The 11,995-nt window shown below is 33.6% G+C and overlaps 1 long non-coding RNA gene across 1 annotated transcript; it reads left to right on the top strand.

Annotated features, from left to right (window-relative positions):
• The first annotated feature begins 317 nt into the window (after window positions 1–317).
• LOC124885596 lies at window positions 318–11,716 on the top strand. Its single transcript, XR_007042840.1, has 3 exons — window positions 318–899; window positions 984–1,149; window positions 5,431–11,716. It is a non-coding gene; the product is annotated as an uncharacterized LOC124885596 (long non-coding RNA).
• Window positions 11,717–11,995: the final 279 nt, after the last annotated feature.

Raw genomic sequence — 11,995 nt, 5'->3', positions numbered from 1 at the left:
TGTTAGGTAGTGTGTGGTGTTTCGGCTAGGTATAGGGGTGGTTTTCGGTTTATGGGGGACTTGAGATGGCCGTCATGACCACGTCCTAGTTCAGATCCTGACAGTTGCTTATGTTTTTATTTGGTGTGTTAATACCTATTATTTCTTATTCCTTTACTTTCTCATTTAGGTCCTGTTTTTGTCTTGAATCGGGGGTCTATCGAAAACCTCTCTATCTCACCTTTGAGGTAGTGGTATGGACTGCGTACATTTACCCTCCCCAGACCTTATTTTATGGAAATATATTGGGTATGTTGTTGTTTGCTTGTTAGTTATATATTTCTTTTTTGAAACCTCTAAAAGGAATGATAGGTTTCAATGTTTTCCTTTCTGTTTCTTCATTTCCTTGGATCCAAAGACAAATAGTCCTTAGTGTGGTATATACGAGATTGACAACTATTGATCCTAATAGACTAGCACATTTACTTGTGAAGTAAAAATCAATTATAGGGAAGTGGCAGTGAGGGTTAGAGCCATGTTTTTCCATATGTTGTTTCTTATGAATACCTTACTGTAAATTTTCTAGAGGAATTCGTCAGGGATGATGACATTGGTTATATTTCATCTCCGCTTTCCTTTTTATTCTTTATTATACTAAACTTTTTATGGATAACCTAACTGTTCAAGTAGAGGTGTTCAAGTTTTTAATTTTCATTGGCAGGGGATCTACCCTATTGTATATAGATCTGTTGTTACAATTTTTTGGTTTCTGTTATCGATGAACTTCAATTCCTTAAGGCTTCTATTCACAAATGCAGAAAGCCAGAAACCATTCAAGTTTGATTAGTAGACACTTGTTCAGAGGGAATATACAAGTCACTCATGCAATGTGATGTAGATGAATCTTTTTCTTTTGTGAGGTGCATCTATTTAACTGAAGAAAGAACTTTATCGGTCTTTTTAAAAGTTGAACCAAAAAAAATTATTATGTTTCTGCTGATCAGGTTATCATGGTCATTGGCTCTGTCTCTTAGATCCGATCAAATTGACCATGTATATTGACAATGATATTGGCAACATTTTCCTTCTACTCTGGAGGAAAAGATTTCCAAGCTGAATCGGGCTAAATCCATAGAGGGGGACAAAAATCATCAATTAGGCTGCAACAAGGTTTGTGGCTCTTTGATTTATTGGTTGACTCCTACTTAGATTCTATATATGCTTAATCATCTTATTTTGTGCAAAAAAATTAAAAGGAATCATCTTGTAACTTTAAGAATTTTGCTGTAAGCCTGAGATAACATTCTCTTTCTATATATCTGTTGCATTTATCTTGATAAATTAAGTCAAGTCGACGATATGATCACCTGCAGCCATTCTAAGAAGGCAGAGCTTTACAAATATTTGTTCAGTGCTCTCTACGTCGCATTTTATGTTGAATCTAGACGAAGTCAAAGATTTGATTTTAGATTTCTGTTAATCTTCTCGAAACATCGCAAGTATTGTTTGGTGCATCAGCTGCAATTACATGTTTTTTTGGGTTGCAATGACCCTCAGTGTAACTATGTAGCAAATAAGATGTCGGTGCGATATTTCCATTTGTTACCATGTAGTACTAGTATTCCATGTATGGTGTAGGGGTACTCATCAAAGCTAATACGTTGACCTGTTATTAACATTGGATCAAATCATATTTGGTGAAATATTGACCTAACGTTCTGCTAAAGTTTGTTTGTTGGTAAATAGATTCCTTGCTTAGGTCAGTGGTATGGTTGGATGTCATAATTTTTGCACCTAACAAAGTTCGTTATGAAAGTGAGACAATGAATAAAATTGTGACTTTTTCTTTTTGAGGGGATGGGTAGGGGAAGCATTCATTATTCCCAGGCCCCACCTGCAATAAGTGTAATCACCTTTTATCATCAATTGGATAATGAAATAGTTTTTGGGAAGAAGATACAAGATTCTTCAGTAGAATCAGTTGCTGATCCTAACAAGTTTAATTTGGGTTAGCTAAACGTTATAATAAAACATGATTGATAACCGGCAGCTAGACTAGACCATTTCCTTGTCTGGAATTCACTTCATAAACAATTAGGATAATTTCTTTTAAGCACACTTTGAGTTTAGATTATCATCATTACTAAGGAAAATAAAAGATAATTAATCTTGATCAAAAGGAAGTGTAATAGTGGAAATAACATGCACTCGCCATTTTTCGATCCCATTTTTGAAATTAGTTAATGAGGTTAAAAAATTTACAAGTGAAATTCTAGGAAGTTGGAGTTTTATATGTGAAATTTAGAACTCCAATAATAACAATGTCAGTAGGTTCAACAATGAAGGTCAAAGATCCATGATAGTAACTATTTTCGATTACAAAAATTAAAAAGTAGTTATTTGCGCGAATCATGTTAGCATCATTTTACTTCTGGAAAGATGACCATCTGAAGTTTTCTTATCTTTCAAAGAGTGTGACTAATAAACTCTCTTTACTTTATCTTTCTAGGATTTGGCCAGAAAAAGAAAAAGTGGGCCAGTGATCTTAGGCATAGTTATACACCTAAGTGTCATTATCTATATGTATTTAGCTTAGTTTTGAGGATAACTTGATATGCTTAGTGAAGTATAAAGTGTGTATTTGTGTGTTAAGTTGCATGTTCAGAGTGTTTAGGGTGCATTTGAAATAAGTCAAGAGTCAAAAGAATCAAATAGAGTTTAAACGAAAAAACTAGCTTACACTATGCTTGTTGTAGTGTACACTGATGAGCACTATTGTGTTATATGGATTAATGTATGTTATGAGTTGTTGTAGGAGAACAATGGAGGAGCTATGAAAGCTAAATGAATCCTATAAAAAAGACACAGGAAGTGGCAAATAAGTAACAAGTAGACAAGAAGAAGAAATAAAAATTAATCGAAATCGCACCATGAGGGGGCACCCTTGCGCCATACCCCCATGGCATGGTAGGGGAAGTTACGGAACACCCCATAGATAGAGGATCTACTGTTTGGGCCATGCTATATTCCTTCATGGAAAACCCTTGTCCATGCAATGGGCCACGCGATGCAAACCCTCCAAGACCATCCAAAAATTAAATTTGACTTGGTTTAAGTTGAGGGCAATATGGTAATACTTATGATTCATTTGGGGTCGTCTATGGATGACCTAGGGGACTTTATAATGACTTATCCACATTTACAAGACATCTTTGGATTAATACATGTTTGGATAGGAAAGAAGGCAACACAGGCTCTAGTAGAGTTTTTCTTTATTTTACTTTAAATTTTCTTATAGTTTTACTTATGAATTTATCAATGGTGATTCTTTTTATGACTATGATTGGATAACTTCACTCTTTTCAGGGTTAAGGCTACGAACATGATTTCTTAGCTTAACATTCAAGTTTGTTAAATTTGATTATCATATTTGGTTGTTCTTATATTTGTGTTCTTACTATCTTATTGATTCAGGATCTTTAGAATATATCTAGATTTCTTTTGTGAGCCTGAAAGGTGTAACATTAGATTCAAATTTGGAGAATAAGGAATGAGTTCTTGTTTTTTAGATGAATTAAAGACTAGATTCATGGTTAGGGTAGTAATATACCTATTTTGCCTGGTTTGACTTAAATACAAGATGAAATATAAATGTGTTTGAATTAGTTCACACATTTTTGCTCTATGATACAGTTGGAAGTATAATTTAAATAGTCTATTTGAGGCTCGAAAGATCATAATCATTATATTAACCCTGTGAATCAACTACCAAGATAATAACATAATCATCGTGATTGTGCAACTTTACATGATTGTTCAAGATATCTTGACCTTATTACTCTTCTTGATATTATTTCAACCCAAAGTTTATCATTATTGGTGTAGTTTACTATTAGGTTTAATTTTTTAAACTTCATACATCTTTTAGTTCTATCGTTTGAATAACAAAAAGAATTGGTTTGGTCTAAGTGAATAGTTAAATTATAAGTCCATGTGGATTTGACATCCTACTAGCAAGAACCACTTTATTAAATGCACGATCACGTACACTTACGTGTGTGGGTTGTGGATATATAAGTTTTTGACGCTGCTGTCGGGGACTTTGGTGTTAATTATTTATCTAGATTAGACTTATTCATTTTATTTGTTTGAGTTGTATATAGTTTATTTTTGTATAAAGTTTTGTTTTCCTTTTCTATTTATCTTTCTTGATATGTTAGGCTAGGATAATTAGTGGTTGAACGATGACAATTCTTGTTGTTTTAGTAGAGGATCACACTTAGATGATAATTATCATGATGTTCAAGAGAGAGGGTTGTGTGCACCTACCCAATCTTTGGAATTAAATATATGCCAGATACGTGGTGGTTAGGATAGTCATTGAAGTGATTTTCCAAATAATTATTCCCTCCCTTGAACTCCTATTATGATCAGTCTATTGTTTGTGATGTTAGTGGGGCTAATAGAGCTAATGAGGCAGCACATTAGGCTCAACTCATATATTGCTGAAGCAAATACTGAAGTTGCAAGAACATTAACAGAAACAACACAAGGAATATACAAAGAATGTCACAGAGCTAAAAGTTAGGGCTAGAAGTTATGTTGATCAGCAATTTATTATCTTAGACAACACTTAAGAGGACCCTTGATTGATGAAGAAAGGGAGGCCCTAGTAGAAGAAAGTTATGATAAAGAAGACATAGTAAGCCAAGATTGATTAATGGAACTAAAATAATAGATTAAATTTCATAAGTGTCTTCAGGATAGTCTCTCAACCATGGAAACCCAACTAAAGAAGGGGAGAGATAAACTAGTTTCAGTGATAGCTCAATTGGTCTTAGATATGCGTGAATTGAATATTTAGTTGATAAAAAAATAGAGATGTCTAATGTCTAATCACTAATAGTTGTTGAGACTAGGCTCTTTGTGGAAAGGAAAAAAAAATTCCAACCATTTATCTAACATTCTTTGATTGAGGTTGACATTGAGAAGGTGAATAAGAGTGAGTATGTTATGGATGGTGTAAGTTTAAAGGTGGGATGTGTTGGGTCTTATTCAAAACACTTCTATACATTATTCCTAGATAATGACATGTCTTCTGAGTCATCTAAACTAGTAGAGGAGTGTGTAGACGAGGAACAAGAATCCTACATTCTTAAATTTGTACAAGACAAATAATAGAAAAACATGGCTCACCCATGGCCAAGAAATATATCATGCATCATCCATTACTTGATTATTTCATCATTGTATAACCACCCAATGAGAGAAGCAAGAAGATGGATACAAACTTGAGGTAAAATTTAAATCCTTAAGGTGGAGAAAAAATAGATAGGTTGTGTTGCAATGCTTAATCAGGCACTTGTGAGAGGCAACCCAATGTTTAATTAGTAGTTTGTTCCTATTTTTTTTATTAATGTAACCTTTGCTTTTTTTTGTTTGTGTTTGCAGATTACGGGAAGTCCGAGTACCCCAAATCTAACCAAAGGAGTATGGTGAAATCCTAAGTGTGGGGTCCTCTAACCTCCATGATGGAAATTTGAGAAAGTGACAAGCTACAAGCTAGGCCTAAAGACCTCATGGAGTATTTCTAAACTTTTTCTTTGATTTATATTTCGGGGACTATATAATCTTTCAATTTTCTAGGGTTAAGTGTGCTATAATATTTTCATTTTAATCTATTGCTCTATAGGGTTATCATTTGATTTATTTTCTAGTATTTTATTGAATTCAAAAGTTACAATTTTTTTTTATCTTAGTTAATTTTCAATTTTTTTTGGTGTCTGTTTAGTAGAAGCACACTTCACTCACCCCTTGATTTTTCTTTTTCATTCTTTTTCAAGGGAAAACCCTTCGAATCCAGTATCCTTTTTTATTTTTAGGAGTAAGCTTTTATTAGGAACATATAGAGATCCTCTAACTAGGTGCGACACATTAGTTCTTATTACAAGTGATGTTAAATTCTATGGAATAATGTGAAAGTTGAATAACTGTGAGGCACCTAGGATCTTTTATCCGAGTCTTGTGTGATTTTTGTTTAAATTTTAATTCTTGCAATTGCTTGATTGAGAGTCTATAGGGATCTGTCTTGATTTGAATATGTGTCATGAGTGTTGAGGTTTTTGCTATATTCCATATTTGTAAACTAATGTCTAGAACTTCCTCCGGTGTTTGCAAATCGAAATAAAGAATGTTGGGTTTAGGAGATAATATAGGAATTTCCTTGATAGCCATGTTTGATATCTGTTTTATCTACCCTTTCTACATGACCTTAATTAGCCATGTTGAGCCTTTAGCCTATTCTTTGGTAGCCTCATATGTAGCTTATTCCTTTTATTTCAATTGACTGTAATTTAATCCAAAATTCTAAGATCTTTGGTTGAAAAGTTTAGATGCTAAAGAGTGTAAAATTGAAGAAGAAAAAAGTGAAAGTGAAGCCCAAGCTATTAGCTATCAGTGTGTTGAAAAAGTCTATGTATTGTGGTTGGGAGTAATGTAATGAAAAGAAAAATTGATCAATAGAATTTCATCATGTGTAGATAGAAAGTACTCCCTACTAAAGATGTATAAGCTAGATTAAAGAGATTGGGCAAACTAAAAGAGAGGTGGAAAGATAAAAGTGGTGAAGAATAGGATAGTTAGAGATGCATTCAATGTAAAATGTACTATATTAAAGTTCTTAGGGAAGATAGTCACATTTACTTTCTAGAATAGTTTCTACCCATCCCTTAGTCTACATTACAACCCATTTAGTCAACTTGATCTTAAACTTTGATATTTTGATATTTGTGGCATACCACACTAAGAGAAACATATGGTTTATCTTATGTGACACAATAATTGCTTGTGAAAGTGATCGAAATTTGATTCTTATGCCCATTTTTGTGATAAAGTGTATTTTTATGAGTGAATATGGGTGGAACTCTTGTGGTGAGGACACAAGTTTAATGATGGATATGTGAATTATATTATCTCTTGGTTGAGTAATATGTATCCGTTTGCCACATAGTAGAGTAAATTCTTGATGCTAGGAAGTCTTAAAGTAGTTTCATGCGATTTCAATTGGAATATGACTTGCCAAATACAAGAATTTCTATTCATGTAGTTAATGTAGTTCTAGCTTGAGTGTCTTAGTTTAAATAGTGGTGTTAGAGTTGTGATTTACTTTATTAGTGTAAAGAGTTGTTCAAATACAAACAATGCTTTGAGTGTGGGGTGGTGATCTTGCGCATATTTATTCACCCAAGTGTCATTATCTATGAGCCTCTATCTTAGTTTGGAGGATAAATTTATATGATTAATGAAGAATAAAGTGTGTTTTTGTTTATTTATGTGTTAGTTTTCATGTTTATAGTGTTTAAGGTGCATTTGAAACAATTCAAGAGTCAAACGAATTAAATAGAGTTTAAACGAGAAAACTAGCTAGGTTAGCCTATGCTATGATTGTTTTAGTGTACTTTGATGAGCTCAATTGTGTTGTATTGACTAATTTTTGTTATGAGTTGTTGTAGGATAGAAATTTAGGAGATATGAAATCTAAATAAAGCCTTCAAACAATCCACGAGGAGTAGAGAAACAAGTAACACATAGACAAGAAGAAGAGAACAAAGATTGACCAAAATTGCACCGTGAGGGGGCACCCTTGCGCCGCACCCCCATGGAATGGGGATTTAAGGTAAACTCCATAGGTATAATAAATACTATTTGGTCTATTCTATATCCTTGTTTCGTACATCATTAGCCATGCAATAGGCTGTGCGATGCAACCTCCCCTAGCCCATCAAAAATAGGTTTTAACTTGGTTTAAATTGAGGATAAAGTGGTAAATGCTTATGATTTGTTTGGGTACACCAACGGAGTACATAATGGACTATATAAGGAGTACTTAGGCACCTTAACAATAAATCTTTGGAATAGTAGATATTTGGAAAGGAGATATGGAAACAAGGGCTCTAATTTAGGATTTTTCTTCTTTATACTTTTAGTTTTCTTGTAGTTTTACTTTTGAATTCATTCATGGTGATTCTTTGTAGGGATATGGTTGGATAAATACAATAGTTTTAGGGTTTAGGCTATTAGCATGATTTCTTATCTTAACATTCAAGTTGGTTAAAGTTGATTATTATTTTTGGTTGTTCTTAAGTTCATGTACTTACTATTCTATTAATTCACTACCTTTAGAATACATCTTGATTTCTTTTGAGAGTATGGAATGAGTAACACCAGATTAGAATATGGAGCATATGGAATGATTTCTTGCCTTTTAGATGATTTAAAAACTAGATTCACATTTAGGATAGGAATATACCTAATATGTCCCATTTGGATCAAATACGAGATAAAGTATAAATGCCTTTGATATAGTTTTCACATATCCAATCAATGATGTAATTGTGAGACTAATTTAAATAGACTATTAGAGTCTCAGAATACTATAATGATGATATGAACCTTAGGAATCAACAACTAAGATAGTCAACTTAACCAACAACGTTGTGTAGATTTACATGATTATTCAAGATGCCTTGACCCTAGTACCTTCCTTGATATTGTTTCAGTTCATCATCATTAGTATAGTTTACTATTTTGTTTTAAATTTTAAACTTCATACATCCTTAGTTCTATAACTTGAATAAATAAAAAGAATTGGTTTGGTGTAAGTTAATAGTTAAACGACAAGTCCCTGTCGGTTTTACATCTAGTTCACAAGAGCCAATATATTACATGCATGACCATATACACTTGTGTGTGTGGTTGGACGTCATAAAAGCTTTTTGTGCCGATGTCATGGACTTCAACGTTAATTGTTTATCAAGAGTAGACTTTTTCTTTTATCTGGTTGAGTTGTGTATAGTTTATTTTTGTACAAAGTTTTGTTTACTTTTAGAATACACCAATATTTCTTTATGAACCCAAAAGTAGTAAAATTAGATTAGAATGTGGATCATAAGGAATGAGTTCTTGTCTTTTAGATGAGTTAAATATTTGATTCCTGGTTCGGATAGGATTACCTAATTTACCTTAGTTGGATGAAATACCGATGAAATATAAATGCATTTGAATTAGTTTTCACATCCCCGATCAATGATGTAGCTGTGAGGCTAATTTAAATCAACTATTCGAGGTTAAGAAGACTATAATTATGATATTAACCTTGGGAATTAATAACTAAGATAGTTAACTTAACTAATGCAATTATGTAGAATTACAAGATTGTTAAAGATGCCTTGACCCTACTATCCTCCTCGATATTGTTTCAACCCCAAGTTTATCCTTATTTGTATCGTTTGTTGTTTAGTTTTATCTTTTAAACTTCATGCATCTTTAGTTTTATTGTTGAATAAATAAAAAAATTGGTTTGGTATAAGTAAATAGTTTAACAAAAAGTCCCTATGGGTTTCAATATTCGGCTCGTAAGATCCACTTTACTACTTGCATGACCACATATGCTTACGTATGTAATTGGATGTTGCATAAATTTTTGGCACCGCTGCTAGGGACTTCAACGTTAATTGTTTATCTAGATTAAACTTCTTCATTTTATTTGTTTAAGCTGTATATAGTTTATTTTTATACAAAGTTTTATTATACTCGATCTTGGGCATATTTATATGTCCAAGCACCAATATTCACCCATGATAATCATAGTTCTATGAGCTAAAATGTGTATTTTTATTGTTTTTGGTGTGCAATTGCATGATTAGACCTATTGGATGTGATTAGTAATGCTGCATGGATTGTTGATGAGTTTTGGCTCAAGTGGATGCATGACGGGAGGAAAGTGATGATCGATGCATGCATATTGGTTATATTGAGTAGAGAGGACACTGACAATGAGTTGGAAATCGTGTTTGGAAGGCTGGAGAAAGTAGCAGAACAACTAGCTAAGGAGCAAGTGTTCTATACCTTAGTGAAATATTTGGATGCAATTTCCAGTAAGAGCGGGCGATTAGCCCATGACGCAAGCCCTAGACTGAGGGATCTTTGCATTAGTAAAATTTTTGAAGACAACTTTCAGTAAGACGACCGATTAGCCAGCAATGCGGGCCTTACAGTGGCGGACTAATACGGGCGACACGGGCCTCTAGCCAGCAATGCAGGCCTTACAGTGGCGGACTAATATGGGCGACACGGGCCTCAATCCAATGGGATATAGCGGGCAATGCAGGTTCTACCATGATTTAATAACTCCCGCGACATGGGGGTATTTCAGCACATGCAAAACTAATCCTAGTATAAAAACCAACACTTAAACTCAATTGGAATAGTTTGGAATGGAAAATAGAGGCAAAAACACTTTCAAAACCACTCTTAGGGTTCTTTAAACTTATTCATTAAAAGGATTACTTCGTGGTATGTTTAAGTACTTGTTTTTGATGTTGAATTCAAACATGAGCGGCTAAACTCCTTTATTCTGGGGTTGAGGTCGAAAACATGATTGTACTTTGATATTCTCTATCGTAGTTTATTATTGGATTATCGTAGAGTTTGTTCTTAATCTTTTGTGCTTACTATTTTGATGAGTGGCCACTATTAGAATAGACCTTTAATCCTGTATGAATTTGGGAGGAGAATCATAGGATAGAACGAAGAGATTAAGGTTCAAGGCTCTCATTTTTTATAAAATAAGAAATTTGAATTAGCATCTAGGATAGGGATATACCCAGAAGCCTTGCTTGGTTCACTTACAGGAGGATAGCTTCATGTATCTAGTTTGATTATTGCATCCCCACTCAATGATGCATTTGTAATGTCTAGTTAGGTAGAATATTAGAGGTCAGGAGACTATAATCTCATTATAAACCCTGTGAATCAATAAACTGATAATAAACTAAACTATGATAGGAATAGAGATTTGTAAGATTGTTAGAAGGTGTCTCAATCCTGGAATTCTAACTATTATTGACTACAACCCTACTTACATTGCTTTTATTGCATTTTGTAATTTCTTTATTAATTATACTTTTACTTAAAACTTCTTAATCATCTTGATACTTGTAAACACTTATTACATTCTTGTTAAAACTAATGTTTGTTGAATTTCTAGTTGCATAGTCTTCATGGGTACGATATTTGACTATTCTAGTCACTATATTACTTGTATGATCACGTGCACTTATGTGTGTGTTAGACCGCAACAAGTTTTTGGCGTCGTTCTCGGGGACTATTATAATTAGTAATTTTATAATTTTTTGGATTTTGATAATTTGTTTAAGTGTTAACGACTTGATCTTAGTGTCTGACTTTTGTAGGATTAGCTGAATATTGACTGGCTTGAGATACAGAGTTGGTGGAGCCTTATTCGGAACCAGAACTGGTATTTCAACAAAGGTGAAGAGCTGATTATCCAATTCAGCAGGTTTAAATGGCAGAACAAAGAAATCCTAATCTTGTTGATCCAATTGGTCTAGTTGATCCAAATGACGGACTTGTTCTAGGTCTGGTGATTCCAATTACTCCTGCTCAAGAAGCTGCTCGACCTATTTGTGAAGTGGCAATCCTACTCTTGAACCATGTCACTAATAGCATCTACAAGACAGAGCCAGGTGGTCTATTAAAATTAAAACAAAATATGGTGCAGTTGCTGAATTCGGCCAGGCAATTTGTTGGATTTTCACATGATGACCCAAAATAGCACATACAAACCTTCCTGGAAATTAGCGATATGTATATTCCTGTAGGGGTGTCTACTGATTATGTTAGATTAACTCTCTTCCCCTTTTCTTTAATTAAGGAAGTAAAAAGGTAATTATATGTTGAACCACCACTCTCTATCACTTCTTGAGGCTATTTGGCTTGGAAGTTTCAATTTAATTCTTTATATCAGGGGAGACTGCATGTTTGAGAAGTAAGATTCTGAGTTCCATGTAAAAAGAAGGAGAAAATCTCTACTAATTTTGGGAGAGATTTAAAAGGATGCTAAGAAATTCCCCTCACCGTCATCAGTCTAATGATGTTCTTGTTCATACTTTCATAAAGGGGTTGGAGCAAAATACCAAGATTCTCTTGGATTCAG

Source organism: Capsicum annuum, chromosome 7, assembly GCF_002878395.1.
Source record: "Capsicum annuum cultivar UCD-10X-F1 chromosome 7, UCD10Xv1.1, whole genome shotgun sequence".
Taxonomy (NCBI): Eukaryota; Viridiplantae; Streptophyta; class Magnoliopsida; order Solanales; family Solanaceae; genus Capsicum; species Capsicum annuum.
Note: the sequence above shows the minus strand (reverse complement) of the source record. Positions and strands in the feature narration are given on the sequence as shown.